This window comes from Halichoerus grypus, chromosome 11 (genome assembly GCF_964656455.1).
Source record: "Halichoerus grypus chromosome 11, mHalGry1.hap1.1, whole genome shotgun sequence".
Classification (NCBI taxonomy): Eukaryota; Metazoa; Chordata; class Mammalia; order Carnivora; family Phocidae; genus Halichoerus; species Halichoerus grypus.
Genome location: NC_135722.1, coordinates 108,805,287 through 108,825,575, shown reverse-complemented (window position 1 = coordinate 108,825,575; position 20,289 = coordinate 108,805,287). Strand labels below are relative to the sequence as shown.

Here is a 20,289-nt window from a genome sequence, read left to right as displayed (position 1 = left end):
GGCACCAGAATCAAAAGTTTTCTTTTCTACTGCTCTCCCGTGGCAGATGGCTCTGTTTTGAGGGACACCATAGAGAGTAAAAGTCAGGCTCTGGACTCGGAATATCTCACGTAGCAGCCTAACCATTCATTCCTTATACAATCTTAAGAGAATAAGGACGCAGAGTTATTAAAATATCCTCTGTGTGTGTGTGGGTGTGTGGCCATGTGCACACGTGTGAAATACGTGAATTAAACATTCACAGCTGTAGTATTGTTGTTCTAAAACTCTATGTAATTAAAAACAAACTTGCCTTTTGACGTGTGTGTGAGTCACCAGCTTGGCTTCCTGTGTTCCAGGATAAATGTTAGATTTATATTAATTAGAATAAAATTCACCATGTAGATTCTAATCTGAGCTTTTTTTTGGGATACTTTGATTTTACTTTGCTTCTTATCCCACGCACTTTGGGGCACAGCCTTGCGCTCCTTGCCACACAGAGAGACGTTGCAGGGAAGGAAGCGGAAATGATAGGTTCCCTGCTGCAAGGAACCTGTCATTTCCGCTTCCTTCCCGCTTTTATATGTATATATTTTTGAAACACCTTGAGGATTTTGCATGAGGTTCTCTGCCCCAGCCGGTCACGGAGCGGAAGCCTGTTGGGGTGGCATCCAGGCCTGGGGATGCAGAAATGTAGGTGTGGGTCCCGAGCGAGAGCCACTCCATAGCAAAGGCCGCTCACGGTAGAACAAATACCTTACGAGTCCAGTTATATAGAGTTCTATAAAGAGTAGGAAAACCTAACGTCCCCTGTTGGAAATCACTAACTGCCTGAGGACGAGGCAAGGGAAACTGAGTGTCATGGGCAGGGGGGGTCCTCCGGGGGTGGGGACGGTGGGGGGGATGGAAATGTTCTGCGCCCTGACTGGGATGACATTATAGTAGAACGCACATTCATCAGTAATCACAGTGTACCATTAAGAGGGATGCATTCTATTTCTTGTAAATTATGCCATGATAGCACTGAATCTTAAGCACTAAAATCAGCGGTTATAAGGAACACCTGGATTGGAATGGAGTTTCTTCCCTTTTTCTGGATGCACTCAAACCACCACAAAGTGGTCAAAAGTGGTAAAAGAGGGAGAGTTTCCATTAGTGACTGAAACAGGGACGCCCACAGGTAGATGGGGGTTGTAGACAGAATGGAGATAATTTATAGAGATGATGAGCGTATCAACTAAGATACGGACCTAGCTAATAGCCTTACATGGAAACACTCATGTTAAAATAAATTAGTGTTGCAGTTGGACTGTAAGCAGCATTTAAATGGAACGTAAGGATTCAGCAATCCTCATGTCACAATGGCCTGGGGTAGCCTGTCTGAGCAACACTGCCGTTTCTGATATTAGCACCTGTGGGAAGCTCGTGCACAGAGGGCATTTAGAACATTTAGAAAGCCACCTCCACTCTCAGTTTATCTGTCACGCATTCTTATTTATATTTTTAGAGCCATTCGGACATGACGATTAATGCATCTTAGTGAGAGCACTCACCAAATATAAAATATTATTTTTTTCTTCACCTAAAACCTCCCCTTTTCTGCATCCTATTGTCACAGACTTTGAGGCCCAACGGCCCTGGGATTAACTTGCATTCCTTAGCTGCAGATCTTGGAAAGTTACTCACCATCTCTAAGCTTCTGTTTTCTTACCTATACGGGGAGGGAGGGCTCGCAATCATTCTTACTTTCCAGGATGGAATGGCATGAATACAGATCAGGCCCCAGTGCTTCCCATCTATCAGTAGTCCTGCTCTATATCCCAGAAGGAAGGTCATGTCAAAATACACTTCTTTGTAAAATGCTTCCTTTTTTTTTTTTTTTTTTAAATCTCATGGCCTCAGCAACTGTGTACAATAGACAGGTTCCGTAAGGATGGATTCCATTTAATGAATGAGAAGACCCAGGTAAGCGGCCGGTTCGGGGACTCCACAAGCACAAGCCGTGGAGCTTGAGTGAGAAGACAGGCCCCCCCTCCTTTCCGTCCCTGCTCAGGTGGCAGTGTGTGGCACTCAGCCTCCTGCCCTGGGCAGTGGGAGGACCCGTCTCCGCACTTGCTGCTGGGAAATGGAAGATGATTTGAGGAGATGAAGTGTAAGCATTGAGAAGGACTAGAATGACAGTAAATGAGAGCGTAGATTAAAGTGCTGTGGGCTGTCAGGAGAGAGTCAATTACAGATGACCTGGAGCAATTAGGGACGCCCGCAGAGCCTGCGGCCACAGAGGGGAAGGCTTGGGGACTGGTGATGGAGGAGGGCGAAGATGACTAACGAGACATTTCTGTGTTCTAGGTACTGACAGGTTCTTTCCCCCACTCAGAAATAATGGAAAATTAGTAGTAGTAGCTCAGTTTTAGAGATCAAAACACTAAGGCCCAGAGTGGACAAGTCTCTTTCTCAATAGTGAAGTCCATGAGTACGTGGTGTCATTGGATTGCTTTACTCTAAAGTCTCTTATCTGTCAGTGATCTATCATCTATCTATGTATCTATCATCATCTACCATCTACAGAAAGTAGAAATGTGCAACCAGAACAACCCAATGAGGAGAATAATATAAACAAAATGCTGAGGCCAGAATCCTAGGAAGGAGGGAAAAACAAAATTGCTTGAATCAAAGGGTGTTTGTTTGGGATCGGGGGAAGTGCATTTTGAGGGGTAGATTAGGTCTAGATTGTGATGATTTACAAACAGGCAGCCTCAGTGAGGAATTTAAAATGGAAACTGATGTGTCAGGCAATGGGGAGCCAGTGTGGATTCTGGAGTAGAAGAGTCATAAGAACATGCCTCCCAAGTAGCTATTTTGCATTGAGTGCTTAACAAAAACTAGGCCCTGGGATACTTACAGACACACCTTGTCTGGTTGCACTTTGCAGATACTGTGTTTTTGTTGTTTCTTTTTTTTACAAACTGAGGGTTTGTGGCGACCCTCCATCAAGCAAGTCTGCAGGTGCCATTTTCCCCACAGCATTTGCTCACTTTGGGTCTCACAATATTTTGGTAATTCTCACAATATCTCAAACTTTTTCATTATTACTGTATTTGTTATGGCGATCTGTAGTGAGGGATTTTTGATGTTGCTATTCTAATTGTTTTGGGATGCCCGAAGTGTGCTCCTCGAAGACCACAAACTTCATCAGTAAATGCTGTGTGTGTTTCGACTGCTCCAACGCCCAGCTCTGCCCATCTCCCTCCCAGCCGCCCTACTCTCTGAGACGCCCAGCCGCCCTACTCTCTGAGACAACGCAGTGTTGAAATCAGCCCTACGCCTAACCCTCAGTGACCTCTGACAGCTCACACTTCTCTCACTTTTCAACCAAAACCTAGAGATAATTAAGCTCAGAGAGGAAGGCATGTCAAACGCCAAGATAGGCTGACAGCTAGGCCTCTTGACCACACAGTTAGCCCAGTTGGGAACTGTTAAAAAAGAAAAACACAGGCCCAACATGGTGTCATTTAGGACAAGTCAGCAACCTGGGGCTTCCCCCCTAACCTAATTGCAGTTTCAGACTTGCCCAGAAATGTTCTCTTAACTGGTCAGCCAAGAATTTTCTGCTTCAGTGATGTGATCTGTCACATGAGCCCTCTTCATCCCCCACCAAAGGAAGCTGAGGTCTCATCCACCTAATAAGACCTCCTGCCCTTACCCACTAAGGGAAGGTGACCTTGCCTTGAGCAATCCTTTCTTTTCTTTTGCACATGACTTTCTTGCCCCATCCTCCTTCCTATAAAAACCTTCCATTTTGTACACCTCCTCAGAGCTCCCCTCCACTTGCCAGATGGGATACTGTCTGCCTCATAAATTGCTTAATAAAGGTAATTAAGCCTTCAGATTCACTCAGTTGAACTTTTGTTCTTTAACAGATTTGGTGGCAGCGTTGGGATCCAAAGCAAACTTCTGTCAGCACTTGAGGACAAAGAGAAACACAGACATGGTGCCCTGCAAACAGGTTTGAGTTCACTGTCTTTTTTGCCATTTCCAAGGCCCATTGGTGAGTTCCTGTTGGTCTGAGCTCTGGTCTTTTTGTGTTGGAGCTCTAGATCTAATCAGCTTTGCAGCCCAGGGTTCACAGAGCCCTCGAGAGTAACAGGAGGCTCTAGCAGAGTGCCGGCCCTTAGCCCTTGGTTCAGTCCACAGCTCCATGTTAGAACCCCTTCTACAGTTGTATTTGGCAGTCTCCTTGAACTGGGGTTTCCTGGCTTAGTCCTGTTTCCAGGCCTAGTCTGCGCTCCCCATTTCCTGAAGTCTGCTGATTTAGTCCACACTGAGAATTGCTCATGGTCACCGGAGGACTGGACAGGGTCAGAGGTAAGAACTCGCCTGGGTCTGGGACCAGACTGGATTTGATTTCAGCTGGACTGAGGCCAGTGCAAGGCCTCTGGGATTGCTTTAAATAAAGGCCACTTGCTGCTAAAGGGAATCTTGGAAGCCAAAAATAAAGCCGCAGACACTGATGGGCACAGGTCAGCATTTAAAGGCTATTAGAGCACTCACCCTCTCCAAGAATCCGTGATAGGATAAGTTGGTCATGGGACGGGTTAGACAGGCACTAGGTTACCTGCCAATCAAGAACATTTCTGTGCAATGAGGTACACTGTAAAGCACCCCCCCAGCCCCCAGCCCTGTGGCATGTCCCTTTTAGGTATTAGTTTGGCTCTGAGGAACCCAAAGGCCTAGTGAGAAGATGGATGAAGTTTTCTATCCTTCCAGCACACCTGCTTATTTTATGTGTAAGAACCATGGTCCCAAAAGTTGCCAATATCTAGCAAGATGGGAAAATTTTACCAAAGATAACCTGGAATTACAATGGCCAGTTGTTGGGGACATTCTCATTAAATAAGATCATTTAAGAAGTGCCCTTGAAAGCAAACAAACAGACAGAATGGGATACTTATTTTAATTGCCACGTAGCAGGCTCCCAAAGGTTTCAAAATTCCAAAATAGTTCGTTGCAAGATTTATTGCTAAAGGCTAATGAAAAACCCAAGAGAGCAAAGGTACCTGTAGCTAAAGGCCTTAAGATGATTTTACAACTCCTGTCCTTCCTTGCACGACCAGAGGTGTGGCTCCAGGAACAATTCAAAGCCCAGCAATATTTTTTTTTTTTACCAATTCCAAAACCTCCCTGTTTAATCTCACAAGGCTCCCAAGCATTGTAAAAACTCTGGCCTTTACTGGAACAAACATCCTTCTAGGAGGGGCTTGTGTTTTTCTCCTCTGCCTTTGAAATGTAAATTAATTGGAAAAAATATAATTAAAGGTTGCTGCAATTGGCCCTTCCAAAAAAAAAAAATGAAATGTAAATGATCTACCTGGTCTCAGAGACTCTTATCAAGGCTATCTCTTTAAAATGCAAATTTGAAGGCAGTAATTCTTATCAAGAAAACAAAAGGGGGAAAGGTCTTTTGGAACTGGACTTGTCAAGGACAAATGCAGATCCTGTGTCTTCTCCACAAATACTGGTAGAAAAAGCTTTATCCATCTAGGCAGGTAATCGTACCTTTTTCCGTCTACTGGAAAAACAAATTTAGATCCAACTTTTATAATGAGTGAGTTTTGTTCATGGCAGTGATTTTAAAACAGAAGCTATGAGGTCTGTTTTCATCTGTATGTTCATGTGTTCCTATAAATGTGTTGCAGATGTGTGTTTACCTCCAGATGGTATTGCCAACAATTTGTAAAAGGTCTCTCTTTTATAGTCTTAAACAAACAGGCACTATATAAACTATTCATAAAAACTCTAAGAGATGTCACAGAAACTGACCCAAAGTTTTCCAAGTTCACGTGTCCTGGGATAATCTTCAGTAAATTAAAGTTAGTTTCAGTTTGTTGGTTTATAGTCATGTCTTTAGAGTTATCGACAATGAATACAGTGCAGTTAAACAAATTAAATTATGTATTATAATTACCTGAATGGGTTTTGGAATATACGTAAGGTTCAGTGGGGTGGAGTTTGGAGCCAATGACCAAGAAAGAATTTTTGAGATGTCTTTGTTTTTTTTTTTTTTTAAGATTTTATTTATTTATTTGACAGACAGAGAGATAGTGAGAGCAGGAACACAAGCAGGGGGAGTGGGAGAGGGAGAAGCAGGCTTCCCGCTGCGCAGGGAGCCCGATGCAGGGCTGGATCCCAGGACCCTGGGATCATGATCTGAGCTGAAGGCAGACGCTTAACGACTGAGTGACCCAGGCGCCCCTTGAGTTGTCTTTGGTGCAAAATGGTGATTTATTAAAGCACAGGGACAAGACTATAGGCAGAAAGAGCTACTGCCCCAGGGTGGTGAGGGGTGGCTGATTATATACCATGGGGTTGGGGGAGGTAAGGAAAAAGGGAGGTTTCAAAAGGATTTTCATATGTTAAAGAAGACTCACGGGATACCTAGGCCCTGCCATTGTCAGGTTAAGGTTGTTTTTCCCTCTAGCAAGGCATTAACATGAAGATAGTTGGGAGCTTCCTGGAGGAACATTACATTCTGCCCACTTCAAGTATCTCTCAATGGGCTGCAAGTTACAAGGACATTTAATCTGTATTTACATTTCCTCTGGAAGCTAGGTTATTGATAGATTGCTTTGTTCTTGTAGATTGCAAAACATTTGTAAACTGAGGGAGATTCAGGTCTTGCAGGACTGTGATCTCTATTAGTTAACTGTTTTTCCTGTCACATATATCCCAAGGGGGGGTGGGGGTTGTGGGGTGTCAGCTTCTGCTTTGTCCTCAGCTTGCCTTCTGTTCCCTCATCAGTTACATTCATGTTATTCTTTGTAATTTACCAGCAAAAATACTGGAGCAATGGCTGATTTTTGTCTGATGTCTCATGAAGTTTTCATGGGTAATCTAAACATACTTCTGGGAGCAAATGATTTAGATGTAAGTGGAATAAGAGTATACCCATAAACTTTTCAGAGACAATTATATTTTAGGATACATGTACTTAAAAATAGCTTTCCAAAACTTTTGGTAACTTGAAACTTTAGAGTCTTGCTAAGTTAAATCAAAGACGGAAATTTATTATTTAGATCATTTCCAAATAAGATAAAATAATGAAATAGTAGTTACTACACTAAAGAGGAAAAGCATAGGACAAAATCTGATTGCAGAAGTGAAAGCTATAGACAGTTGGTGGGACAGGATTCTTTGAAAAGGAATTTTAATGTGTGGTCAAGCAGGCTAAGATTAAAATGAAATTAAAAATGAATTTTAGTATCAGAAGTAGGTTGGTGCAAAATTAGAATTTAGTTTTCTTTCTAAGAGGACAAAGTTTTCTTGGACTATTGGTCTGCTTTTGATAAGAGATTGTAAAAGATTTTTTTGTTTGTTTTCCTTTTAAGTAATATGCCTGGAGAGCAAAATTTCTGGGTATTGTCAAGATAATTTTACGTGACTTTATGAGGTCTTTGATTCCTTAAGAAAGCTGAACTCTGTTAAGAAAAGCTAAGGTTTTATTTTTTTGTTTGCTTTTTCAGCTTTTAACTTTGTGTTTGCAAAATCTTTAACTGTCAGTGGTTAAGTAGACAATTTGTTGTTTCAGTGACCTGTGGTCCTATTTGACCAAGTGTTGTTGGGTTTTTTTATTTGTTTGCTTTTGTTTTTTTGCTTGTTGGTATTTTTGACAAACTTATCAAAATCGAATTGTAAATGAAGTCTTTTGGACCTGGAAATACTTTGGGATTTTTTTCCAGAGTGTCCTTGGGACATTTCAAAGGATTTGTTCAACTAACCAGGCTTATTAGATAATGTTAAAATACATGGGAAGTATTGACAAGTAAGAAATGATACTAGGTCCTCTTTATGTTTTATTTGTACAGGTCTGTAAGTGTTCTAGAAAATCTGTGAAATACCTAGAAATCTGATATGTCCTGGTATAATGTTATCACTTGTAATTACTCCCTTACCTTCTGAATTGCTGTCATCAAAATTGAGGCTCACAGTGAAAGGACTGAACCAGAGTATTAAGGGATGCCCCTGCTGACTTTCATGTAGAGTTTATAAAGACTGTGGCTCAGGTGCATGAAGTCCATACTACTTCTGCAAAAAGCGACCCCTTGGAGCCAGACTTTTGCCATCCTGATATTCTTGTGACATGGCAACAGTCTGCTCCTGTGGCGGAGAAATTAAGATGGACAGACAATGCCTGTAAATTAAACAGACAGGGCTCTGGGAAACCCAGGATGGCCACTTGATTCTCCCTGGCTTTCTGGCAAATCTCATTTTGGCGGGGGGTGGGGGGCTTGCAATCCTTCACCTTAAATGCATAGTGCATTTAAGATGACTCAAATTATGAATTGGTGAGGAGACGTCTATAAAATTGCAAAAACTGACAACCAGCGATGTCTGACCTGTTAGGTCTATCATTTTGGAAAAACTACTTTTGTTCCCAGAGGCTTCAGACCTTTTCCCTCTGGACCCTTTGAACACCTGCAGCTAGCCTTCATCTGGCTACCACTCAGTATGAGTTATCAATATGTTCTTAATGTGTGTGTTTTCTGGATGGACTGAAGCTTTCCCCTGCTGCGAGGCTGATGTGCTTATGTGGCAGAGAAACTGTTAGAAAATGTGTTTCCCACTTGGGGTTTGTTCTCCATGATCCCCATTGATTGGAACACCCACTTCACTGGGCAAATCATATGAATGTAATGAAAACCCTGCCAGCTTCTTAAAATTACCACGATACAATCATGTCAATCATCAGACAAGGTTGAGAGAACTGATAGGCTCCTCCAACTTAAAATTTCTAAACTTGCCAAAACTGCTGGACTTCCCTAGTCTAAGGCATTGCCTCTGGTCTTGCTGACTGTTCACAGTTTGCCGTTGGGAAAAAACATACTCCGCATGACATGGGCACCTGCAGACCGGTGTCTAATGGTATACAAATTCTGCTGCTCCCTCGTTGTCTCCTGCTAGGATGACCAGCTCCTGTACGTCTCCAACGCCTTACACTCAAGCCTATCATCAACAGGTTCAAGAAGTTTTCCCAGATCCCAATTCAAAGGACCCTGTTGGTCCCAGTCTAGAGCCTGGTGAACTGGGTATTCTGGAAATGTCATGAGAGGAAGATAGCTCTCGAGCCCCATAAGAAGGGACCTTACCAAGTGCTCCTGACCACTAACGCTGTTAAAAACCACAGGATGCTGGAGATGTCGGAAGCAAGTTGAGGAGGAAGGCAAGTAGCTGACATCCAGGTAGACTGCTTCTGCCCAAGACTTCATATTTTAACTGATCATGAAACCCTTCTCCTTTTCATCTCTGTTCCTCTGGCATTGGCCTAGAAAGATAACACCCTCATCTGTATCTCTCAGGCCACTGCTAAGGAGGTGGCACTTGGAATTTAGATTTCAGGCTAGGAGACAATCTTAAGTGTGCCGCCTGTCTTTCAGAGGCAAAGTAAGACATCTTATTGGTCAACTCCCCTGACTTTTCATTGTCTGAGTTAGAGAAGGCCTACCGAAGAGGCTTTCATGATTCAGGATTCACTCCTTCGGCAGGTCCCTACTTCCCTGCCTAGGGATAGATGTAAATGGGCTATGATCAGGAACTTCTAAATTCCTGCAATTTCGGAATCCACTGTCTATGGCATTGTATCCTCTCAAAAGCTCTTGATGAATGTTCATGGCCACTAAGTACCAAGCACACGATCTCCCTAAGACTGGAACATTGGAGGAGAAGCAACGAGAATGACTGACTTCTGTGACCTGTGAATATCGCAGAGATTAAGCAAAAATGGGATGACCTATGGATGCCACACAGAAGGAACAACAAACATTTCAGGAATTTCAGAGCTGAGCTGAAAGTGGCGCTAATGCCTTAAATTTTTATCACATCTCTCAGGTAAACTGAGAGTCTGACCAAAAGAGGGGGAATTGTTACAAAGAAAACCACCAGCCTACAATGGAATCAATCACTTAGGACAAGTCACCAAATGGGTTTAATACCTAACTTGATTGCATTTCCAGCCGCCCCCAGAAATGTACTGTTAACCTGTCAGTCTGGAATATTCTGATCAGCATCAGTGAGCTAATCTGCCTCATGGTCCCTCTCCATGTGCCAAAGGAAGTTGAGGTAATCCACCTAATAAGACTCCCTCCCCTTCTCCCTGAGGGAAGGTGACCTAACCTAGAACAATCCTTTCTTTTCTTTTGCTAATAACTTCTTTTGCCTGTCCTCCCACCTTCAGACACCTTCCACTTCGCACAGCTTCTTGCCGTTGCCCTCACTTGCTAGCTGGGATGCTGGACCATTCATGGATCTGCTGATAAAGACGATTCAATATTCAGATTCATTCAGCTGAACTTTTGTTCTTTAACAGAACACAAAGGAAAAGTTCTTGATAAAAATTTAAAAAGTGCTACTCCAGTGAACATACAAGTGATAAGAAAGTGAAACAGTAGGGCACCTGGGGAGTCAGTCAGTTAAGCTGCTGCCTTCGACTCAGGTCGTGATCCCTGGGTCCTGGGATCGAGCCCCAGGTTAGGCTCCCTGCTCAGCGGGGAGTCTGCTTCTCCCTCTGCCCCTCCCCCTGCTTTGCTGTCTCTCTCTCTCTCTCTCAAATAAATAAATAAAATCTTTAAAAAAAATGAACTATGCCAAACCTACTCTGCCTGTGCTCTAGAAATGGAACAACAAAGCCTGGATGACAGTGTGTCTGTTTACAACATGGTTTACTGAACATTTTAAGCCCATCGTTGAGACCTACTGCTCAGAATAAAAAGATTTCTTTCAAAATATTACTGGTCATTAACAATGCCCCTGGTCACTCAAGAGCTCCGATGGAGATGTACAACAAAATTAATGTTGTTTTCATGCCCGCTAGCGCAATATCCATTCTGCAGTCCATGGATCAAGGAGTCATTTCAACTTTCAGGTCTTACCACGTAAGAAACACATTTCATAAGGCTGTAGCTGCCATAGACAAGTGATTCCTCTGATGGATCTGGGCAGAGTACATTGAAAACCTCTGGGAAGGGATCACTCTTCTATACGCCATTAAGAACATTTGTGATTCATGGACTGAAGTGAAAATATCAACATTAACAAGAGTTTGGAAGAACTAGAGTCCAACCCTCAGGGATGACTTTGAGGGGTTCAAGACTTCAGTGGAGGAAGTCACTGCAGACGGGGTAGAAATAGCAAGAGAACTAGAATCAGAAGTGGAACCTGAAGATCTGCTGATCTGCTCTGATCTTATGATCAAACTTAAATGGATGAAGAGTTGCTTCTCTTGGATGAGCAAAGACAGTGGTTTCATGGGATGGAATCTACTGGTGAAGGTGCTGTGAAGATTGTTGAAGTGACAACAAAGGACTTCCTATGCTACAGAGAACTCGTTCCTGACAGGAAGAGTCCGTTGATGAGGCAGACTTCACTCTTATTTTGAGAAATTGCCAAAACCACACCAAACACCCGGATCAGTCAGCAGCCATCAACAGGGACACAAGACCCTCCACCAGCAAGAAGACTGTGACTGGCTAAAGCTCAGATAATGATTAGCATTTTTAGCAATAAAGAATTTTGTAATTAAGGCAATGTACATTGTTTTGTTGTTGTGTTTTGTTTTCTGTTTCTTTGTTTGCTTGATTGCATACTTAGTAGACTACAGTACAGTGTAAGCAAAACTTTTACAGAGCCGCATGTGGCTTAGAACAGAAGGCAAACATGAGTGACCCTCGGACTCCCATGATGAGCATGGATATGTTTCTTTGACCCTCACAGATTTGATTTCTTTTGGTGTTGATTACTTATCAGAAGTTAAAAATTGTGAGATTTTAAATATAATTTTGGATCACGGGCTTCCCTTGCCTGAATTTTCACAGCACAGTAATTACCCGGAACTGAGTCCATATCCTACATTCCCAGATTCATATGCTCTCCTGGCTTGCCTGTACCCACATAACCCGATGAATGCAGTTAATGTCTCTTGCAAAGCCTGTGGGTTGTTTACATTTATGGCCTCTGCTGGGGAGATTACAGGCCAGACTTTGGATCAAGCCATTCTTAACAATCTCAACACTTTACACCGGTGCCATGATTGACGGGATAATTATCCAACTCAAGTCTCAATTTCCCTTCATTGAAACTACTTGCCTTGGAGAAGTTGTTGGATTAAATTTAATGCATGAAAATCAATATCACCTATTGAACAGCAGGTTTCCAGTAATGTTAATTATAACCTTAATATAACTCTTCAAGTATCTATAATACTAGTGGAATATAAGAAGTATCCTAAGAGAAAAGTTCTCATAAGAGAGAAACAGTGTATTTCCACAAGGAGTTCAAAAGATTGAATAATTACATCCATTTCAAGGGTAGAGGGAGGGTGACATGGATGTTTTGTTGAGTAAGAAAGAAAATAAATTTAAGGCATCCATAATAGAACACACTCCTCACAAGCAGTGTGGTATGTGGAGCTGATTTGGACTGTGAATCTGAGAAAATCACCATCAGATGCACGGCCCCAGAGCCTGCCTGAGTGCCCCTGAGGTGCAGAGCCCGGCACGTGGCCAGTGTCCCACATCACGCCACTATGCCTCCAGTTCTTTCCGTTTCATTGTCTGGAGATGGTCACCAGAGAGCTGAGGGCTGCTCAGCTGTGAGCACACCCACCCAGAAATTTGGGTGCAGGTCTCAGCTCCCTGCTGAAGGCAGACTTAAACCCATGGAGGCCAGTGGTCACTTGGTAACTGTCTCCCAATTCCCCACCTTCTGCTAAGGTAGATTCTACACGATTCAAGAGGATCCCCCAGGGAGACTGAAAACTGGTTGCTCAGAATAGGAATGAATTCATTAATGAGACTTGTTTGGGTGATTTTCTCCCTTGCATCTCCCTTTCCCACTACTGCTTCCTGGGAACCCCTTCCAAATAAGCTACGTGCATGCAAAGCCCAGACTCCATCTCTGCTTTCAGGAGCATCTCAGTTGAGAGAGTTGGGGTCCCCATCCCAGTTGTCATCCTCCTCATCCTCATCTTTGCTGAGCACTTACTGTGTGGAAGGGCTGAGCTTCATTTCCTACATATATCATCTCTGGTAGTATTAACACTCCTTACAGGTGAAAATTTGTCACCAAGATTAATGGCATATGTAGTCACACATCTAATAACAAAGGTCAGTTTGAGTACATATCCAGATTAGGTTAGCATCCAAAGTCTGCTCTAAACAGAGCACGAGATTAATTTATCTGTAATAGCCCGTGCATCTCTGCACAATGTTCTTGCCTTGGCTTTTAAAGCCTAAAACTGTGTTACTGGTACGTCTTATCAGACGTACTCCCCACTCCTGTTCACTAACTTTCGGCAAACCACGCTGCTGAATAATCCCTGAAGTCTTTGTCTTGTCCACCTAGTCAGACCAAACTTTTTGTTGCTTGAGTTTCGTTTTGTGTTTGTCTGGGGGAATCTCTACATTTTCCTCCGATTCTTCTACCACCGCTTGCAGAGGTCATTAAATGACAGGTAAACTGCCCGTGGCAGGGAGGCACAGGCTCTGTTTCTGGGGACAAGTTCCATGGAAGCTGAGATAGTACAGAGAGGATCACATAAAACACATGCAAAAATCGCTGTGAAACCTAAGGCACTCATTTCAGCTACCTAAATGTCCTCACTAAGGTCTGCATATTGTAAGGCCTCCTGCTCTTTCTATCTTGGGATTTGTTGAAGTCTGGGTCCTGGTGACTTAAACTTGTAAAAACTATCTAGAAAACTATTTCCTAGAGCTCGAAGGGAAGAAAGCAAAAAAGTTTTCCTCCCGGGGCGCCTGGGTGGCTCAGTCATTGGGCGTCTGCCTTGGGCTCAGGTCATGATCCCAGGTCCTGGGATCGAGCCCCACATCGGGCTCCCTGCTCAGCGGGAAGCCTGCTTCTCCCTCTCCCACTCCCCCGGCTTGTGTTCCCTCTCTCGCTGTGTCTGTCAAATAAATAAATAAAATCTTAAAAAAAAAAGTTTTCCTCCCATGGGAATTGTTAATGGTGCCATCTGGGTCCCCTAAAGAAGTAATCCCCAGTATTCTAGTGACTTCTTCACCCATACATGTTTTTTCACAGAGCAGATTGTTTTCAGTGCTTGTTACTCACTGAAAAGGATGAAGAAAATGTTGGTGTAATCATCCTATTTTCTTTCTCTTCAGTAGTCTCCTTTCTTCTCCATCCTTGTCTCTCTGCTGTCTCTCCCCTGCCGCCCCCCCACGCATACACGCGCCCACGCATGCGCACACGCGCGCACATGCACACACACCTAGACACTCATTCAAAACCCACTGCCTCGCTTTCCCACAAATAGTCAAGGCTATAGTCTGCTTTTTCTGAAAAGAATGCTAATTTAGCACAATAGGTTTTGAAAACAGATAATAACAAACTCATTGTCCAGCAGTAAAATACTGGATTAAATGTTCACCTTCAAGTTGCACTGTCACTTTCTAGCAAGATAAATGCAGCAAGGAGATAAGGTCCCCGGTGCACCTGGGCAGCTCAGAAGGGGGGTGGGCTGAGGAGAAGGCCGTTGTGATCAGAGGAGACCAAGTATAGCAGGGCGAAGCATGGAGACAGGAAATGAGGGAAAAGTCAATGGAGGATTCAGCATAAGGGTTAATGCCCCCCGGGGGGGCTGGCTGGTCACAAGGCTACGCAGAAGGGCCTGTTAGTTGTGTTAAAGGTCACCAGATGGAAGCTGTTGTTATGTTTTCAGTAGGCGTCTAATGTGTATTTCCCACAGAATGTTCCGGCTTCAACAGTGGTGACTCCAGAATACTGTGTAAGAGGGGCTTGTGGGTGGCCGTCCGCTTGAGAGCGAAAGGAATTGTTTCGAATTGTTTTTCTTAGATCTTATTGCTTAGGGCAGACCTGTCTTGCCCTCACACCTGTGCTCTTGATCCGTGAGCACACTGCCAAAGCATCCTCAAAGTGTGATTCCTTTACCAAAGCGTCTTTCTTCAAAGAAACTATCTGATTACACAGGAAAATGAAGCCCCGACCCCTCCCTCTGGTGTCTCACAAATACACACTTTCCATCAGCGGACATACCTCCTCAGGGGAGGGAAGCACTGAAAATTTCACCTGCTGTAGGTGGTGTCCACCCAGAATAATTGTTTCCTAGCACTTATGACCAACAAACTCAAGAAGGAAAAGAACCACATTATGTTTTAGTTTAGCGTCATAAGAAACTCATCAAAAGTGCACAAACCTGGAAAATCCAATAAATGTTTGGTCTTGGTTCCTGGTCTTCCATCCTTTGCTACAATCTTTGCTGGAAATTTTAGTTCTTGGCATGAGATGACAACATAGAAACCCTCCCAAGGTTTCTGGAAGACAGTACTTCATTATTTATTACTAGATGCACAAGGAAAATAGAGAGCATACTTGGAATTAGTGGCCATTTCCCTGCTCTGCAGATGCCACCACCCTGTGCTGATCCCTCGGGCAGCAACAGCTACAGCCTGTCCCAACCTGCATATTTTCTCCTGAGAGACTATATTTATTATCAGTACTTTCATGAAGATTTTTTGAGGAACCTTTTTTTCTGGCAGTGGAGTAGCTGTCCATGGGTTTTGTCTCGTCCTCTCCCAGCAAGGAAGGTGTGTTCATTACCTTGGGTAATTATCATAGACCTGGCTCTGACAAACTAGTGAACAGGTGAGTGCATTACCAAGAGGTGATGCTCTTAAAGGCTGAGGACTTGCTTGCCCATTAAAGCAGAACCCAGGAGCTAAAAGCAACAAAGTGGGCTGTTTGCATGTCTACTGGATTACAAGGGAACCAAACAGAAAGCCAAGAGAAGGGGGCATAGTTTTCTCAATGAGAAGGCAATCATCCAGGGCCTTCGCTGTTACTGATAGAGTTGGGTTGGGACGGGGAGGATGAGAAGCAAGCATCTTAACAGAGTGAGAGATTTATTAAAAATAGATGACCATGGAGACATCCATCGGCTTTGCAGAAGCAGATTGTTTTTCTCCTACACTTACATCTTCTTTCTCCAAAGTGGCTTCGGAAAGTGCAGAAAGCCCACCAGCTCACCCATCTTCACTCTTGGAGGGCCAGCTCAGACACCAGAACCTGGACCTGGGCCCTTAGGAGGCCCGGGGGTGAAGGTGCTCGGCCTCCAAGAACCACCCACAGGCTGGGACTTAGCCAGTGGGCAGTATTACACAAAATAAAAAGCAAGAGTTGATTAGAGAACAGAATCCATGTGTGATGTGATGCACATGTAATTAGTTTATGCACACTTAATGTTATGTACGTACTCGATCTGTTCTTCGCCAACTCCAGCATCACTGTGTATTCTGAAGAGTACACGAGTAGGGAGAGGGCTTATATCAGGGGCAGGTGGGGAGAAAATAGTACAAGTCTTCTCTTCCAATAAATGCAGGAGTCCCTAGAGCTCCAGGAAGAGTGATGTCCCACGCTGCATCAGAGGATTCAGGATGAAGACGTCTAGACTGAATGAACCACAGTCAATGAGCTGCTACCTCGCTGAATTGTCATCAGCACTGGGAGTGGAGAGAAGAGGCCCAAGGGACACAGAAGTATAGAGACAAGAGAACACACACTAGGGCCACACATAGAAGAATGGGGTCTGAGGCTGAGATGACAGGAACCCTGTTCTCAGCTGACACGGTGAATGAAGATGATAGATCCCAGGCCTAAGAGCCAGTGACTTCTTGGGCCTCAGCTTGGGCCACTGGACCTTACCTGAGTGCAGCCCTATTGTCTCCATGAGGTCAGGTCTTCACATGTGTGCAGGGAGTTTCTGGCAGGGATGGCACGCTGTCCCCATCACAGGGTCACTCAGGTCTCAGGCCCTATCCATGACTCTGGCATCTTCATCTCTCACTCTGTCACCTCTTCCTGGCAAATCAGTCCATCCGCTACAGGGTCATCCGGGCCAGCAGAGCATTTATGGTGCTCTGGCCCCCCTCTCTTACTCAGGATCTTGTCTGTCAGACAAAGAGATTTCAAGTACTGAACAGAGCTCAGTTTCCCTCCCATTTCACCAACAGGGAAGCGGTCCTTCTAACCCTTTTTTAACCCACTTTCATCTCCATGGGGGTCAGTTGTCTTGAAGAATGATCTGCTATCTTTGAATCTTGCAGGCAAGATGCGGAGGCATCCTCTGCCCATAATTCCTTCTGATCTTTGCATCGCCCGCATATGCTCACTGAGTGAGCTGGGACACTGCATGTCCTGATTTTTCTGTTAGCCTCCTGAAAGTCAGAGGTCACTCTACTCCCACACACCCCAGGCTCTTGGATTCTGGAGGGTCTGACAGGCTGTTTCCTTTGTGAACACAAGCTGCCGATACCCCTCCTGTGCCCATTCTCATCTGCAGGTGATTCATAGCTGCAAATTCAAGTAGGACGAGGAAAATAATAGCAGGATTCCCCTGGAGCTTCTTCTTGCCCTTTACTGTTTACCTCAAAAATGTTGCAAAAGGTTCTCTGAGCTCCTTCCCTTCCTCCTCCCTCTCCCCCTCCTCCCCAATGTCACCTATATAAATCTTCACCAAGCCTGATGAGGACGGCGGCCCATTCCCAAACTGGAAAACACTCACCAGCCATGGCACCTCACGCTCGCCTTGGGTGTAAGGTTGAAATGGCAAGCAAGGTGGGCCTACCTTTTTAGGAGGGGCATGAGCACAGATTGAGAAATAATGATGACACCTACATATCTGTGTTAATAATTATGATGTCCTAGGAAGTTTTAAATTATTCTCATTTCCCAAGATGTCTTCAGGTCACTGAACCTTACATTGAAGCAGACATTGTTCCCCTAAAACATTTGCTTCACCATTGCCTGGGGAGGTGAGAACATAGAACAAATGAGAAGGCACACACAGAGTTAAATATATGCACTAAAGGATCTTCACGTCACTGAGGTTTAACTAGACAGTCAACCAAAGGGTCTGGAATTTTTGTCACCTAAATCTAGCACTAAGACTTTTTTTTTTTATTATTCTAAAATAACAGTAATCGTAAAATTTACCATCTTCACCATCTCTAGGTGTTCAGCTCAGTTCAGTGGCATTAAGTACACGCATCCACATCCTCGTGCAACCATCCCCACCACACCTCTCTAACTCTTCTTATCCTGGAAAAGTGAAATTAGCAGCCGCTAAACACCAACTCCCCGTTTCTGCCTTCTACCAGCTCCTGGGGACCACCAGCTGCTTCCTTTCTGTCTCTGCGAATTCGACCCCTCTAGCTAGCTCGTCTAAGTGGAATCACACAGTATCTGTCCCCTGGTGAGTGACATTTCACTCCGCTTCCCTTTTAAGGCTGAGTAATCGTGCACGCATATGCATTTTGCTTCTCTGTGTATCCATCAGCGGGGACTTGGGCTGCTTCTACCTTTTGCTACTGTGGATAATGCTGCCGTGAGCATGGGTGTGCAAATACCTCTTGAAAACTCTGCTTTTGTTTCCTGTGGCTGCATACCCAGAAGTGGAATTGCCAGATCATAGGGTCGTTCTATTTTTAATGTTTTTGAGGAACTGAGCTAGCGTTTTCCACAGTGGCTGCACCATGTGGGTTTCCACCACCAGTGTGGAGCACTTGCTGTTTTCCCACGTTCTCACAAGCACCTGCTGTTTTCTGGGGGTTTGTTTGCTTCGATAGCACCCATCTTACCTGTGAGAGGTGGCCTAGACAACTCCTTTCCCCCATGCTCTGCCCCGGCTCGGGGCCACCTCTGGCTGAGAGGTGACCTGTGTCCCCGAGAAGCAGTTTGGCTTCTAGGTATGAAAGTGGTTTTTTTCTTTATCTAAGGCTTTTCCTTTTCAGATGGCTCCATGTTAAGGGAACTACATAGCAGAGACTGAGAGCAGGGATTCCGAAGCCAGAATGGTTGAATTAACATTTTAACTGCCGATCACAGGCAAGGAACTTCACTGTGACTTGGTTTCCCCATCTGCCAGATGGGTTTCATGATAATTCCTATATTGTAGTGTTACTGTATTTAATGAGTATCTTAAAAGTCATTAAAATAGTACCCAGCTTAGAGGAAGCATTCGATAACTACTGTGTGTGTTGTGTAACAGCCCCTGTTCATCTCACCAGTTCGTTCAACATTAATACTCGACATAGACACTGAGGACCGGTTCATGTGCCAGACAGTGTTATAGATGCTGGGGATAGAGCAGTGACCAAAACAGGCGAAATTTCCTGCTGCAATAGAATGAACATTATAATGAGAGAGACAAAATACTCATTGATCACACACAAAATACTTTGTTTTAAGAGTACTCCATGTAAGGAGGAGAAAATAAATGGGGGTGGGACGGGACTGGGGGGATTGGATTATATATTGAGGGGCCAGAAAAGGCTGAGGAAAAAGTCAGTGATCTTCATAACATATGTTTAATTAAGTATCTCAAAAATAAACTCAGTGTGGCCAACTGCTTCATCAATATATTTGTTGAAAACTGGAGTACGATCTAGATGCTAATGCAGATAGTTCCTAACCCTTGGTAGATGTTTTAACAGTTAAAAGAAAAAAAAAAAATCTCAGAAGATTTGAGGAATCACATTTCTCACTAATAGCTTATATGTGTGACATAATTTGGTATGTACTTAGAATCTGAGCCAGGGGCCACAGTTCAAGTGCCTGTGAGCTAAGGTGTTTAATCAATCACCTGAGTGAGGCAGTTGGTGAGGAAAGGTATGTGCCCACCTAAGGAGGAGGCTTGTCCTGTCTGAAGAGCCCAGACTCCTTAGACCCAACTGATTTTGCCCAGGAGAATGAAGATCCAGTTTACTCTATCTTACATTTGTGTGCATTTCATCTGTCATTAAAAAAAAAAATCTAACTGGTTTGCTATTGTTTTAAAACACTATGCAGATGAAACAAAGCTTATCTGTGTTTCATATCTGACCCATGGGTCACCTATTTGTTTTTTGTGCTCTTGGCAAAGAATGGCATTTGCTTTGGGAATAGAATCCTCTGTCTCAGCAATGTGTAGTAGAAAATTGGGGACATTTAATCTATGGTTTTCTTAAAGTATTTTTTTTCTTTCCCTTCCGACTTCCTCAACTAAACTTGTCAGAGGCTCTGAGTGTAGGAGGCTCTGTGTCCTCTTGTCATAGGGAATATCTGTGACAAAGCAGAATTTAGAAATGTCCAGGAAGACACTGGGATCCAGAGAAAGAGAAAGACAAGGTGCACGTGTGAGCACACACACACACACACACACACACACGGAATGTCACCGTGGAAAACGTAGAAGAATAATATCTTCATAATAATAGAGTTTCTCTCTCATGGACTGGGAGAAGAGTC

The 20,289-nt window shown here is 43.9% G+C and overlaps 1 long non-coding RNA gene across 1 annotated transcript in view; it reads left to right on the top strand.

Moving 5' to 3' along the window:
- LOC144379479 (uncharacterized) overlaps positions 1–20,289 on the top strand; it is a 76,767-nt gene that overhangs the window by 10,743 nt on the left and 45,735 nt on the right. Inside the window, exon 2 of the long non-coding RNA XR_013442640.1 lies at positions 3,900–3,985. This is a non-coding gene — a long non-coding RNA (uncharacterized LOC144379479). The remainder of the gene's footprint in view (positions 1–3,899; positions 3,986–20,289) is intronic.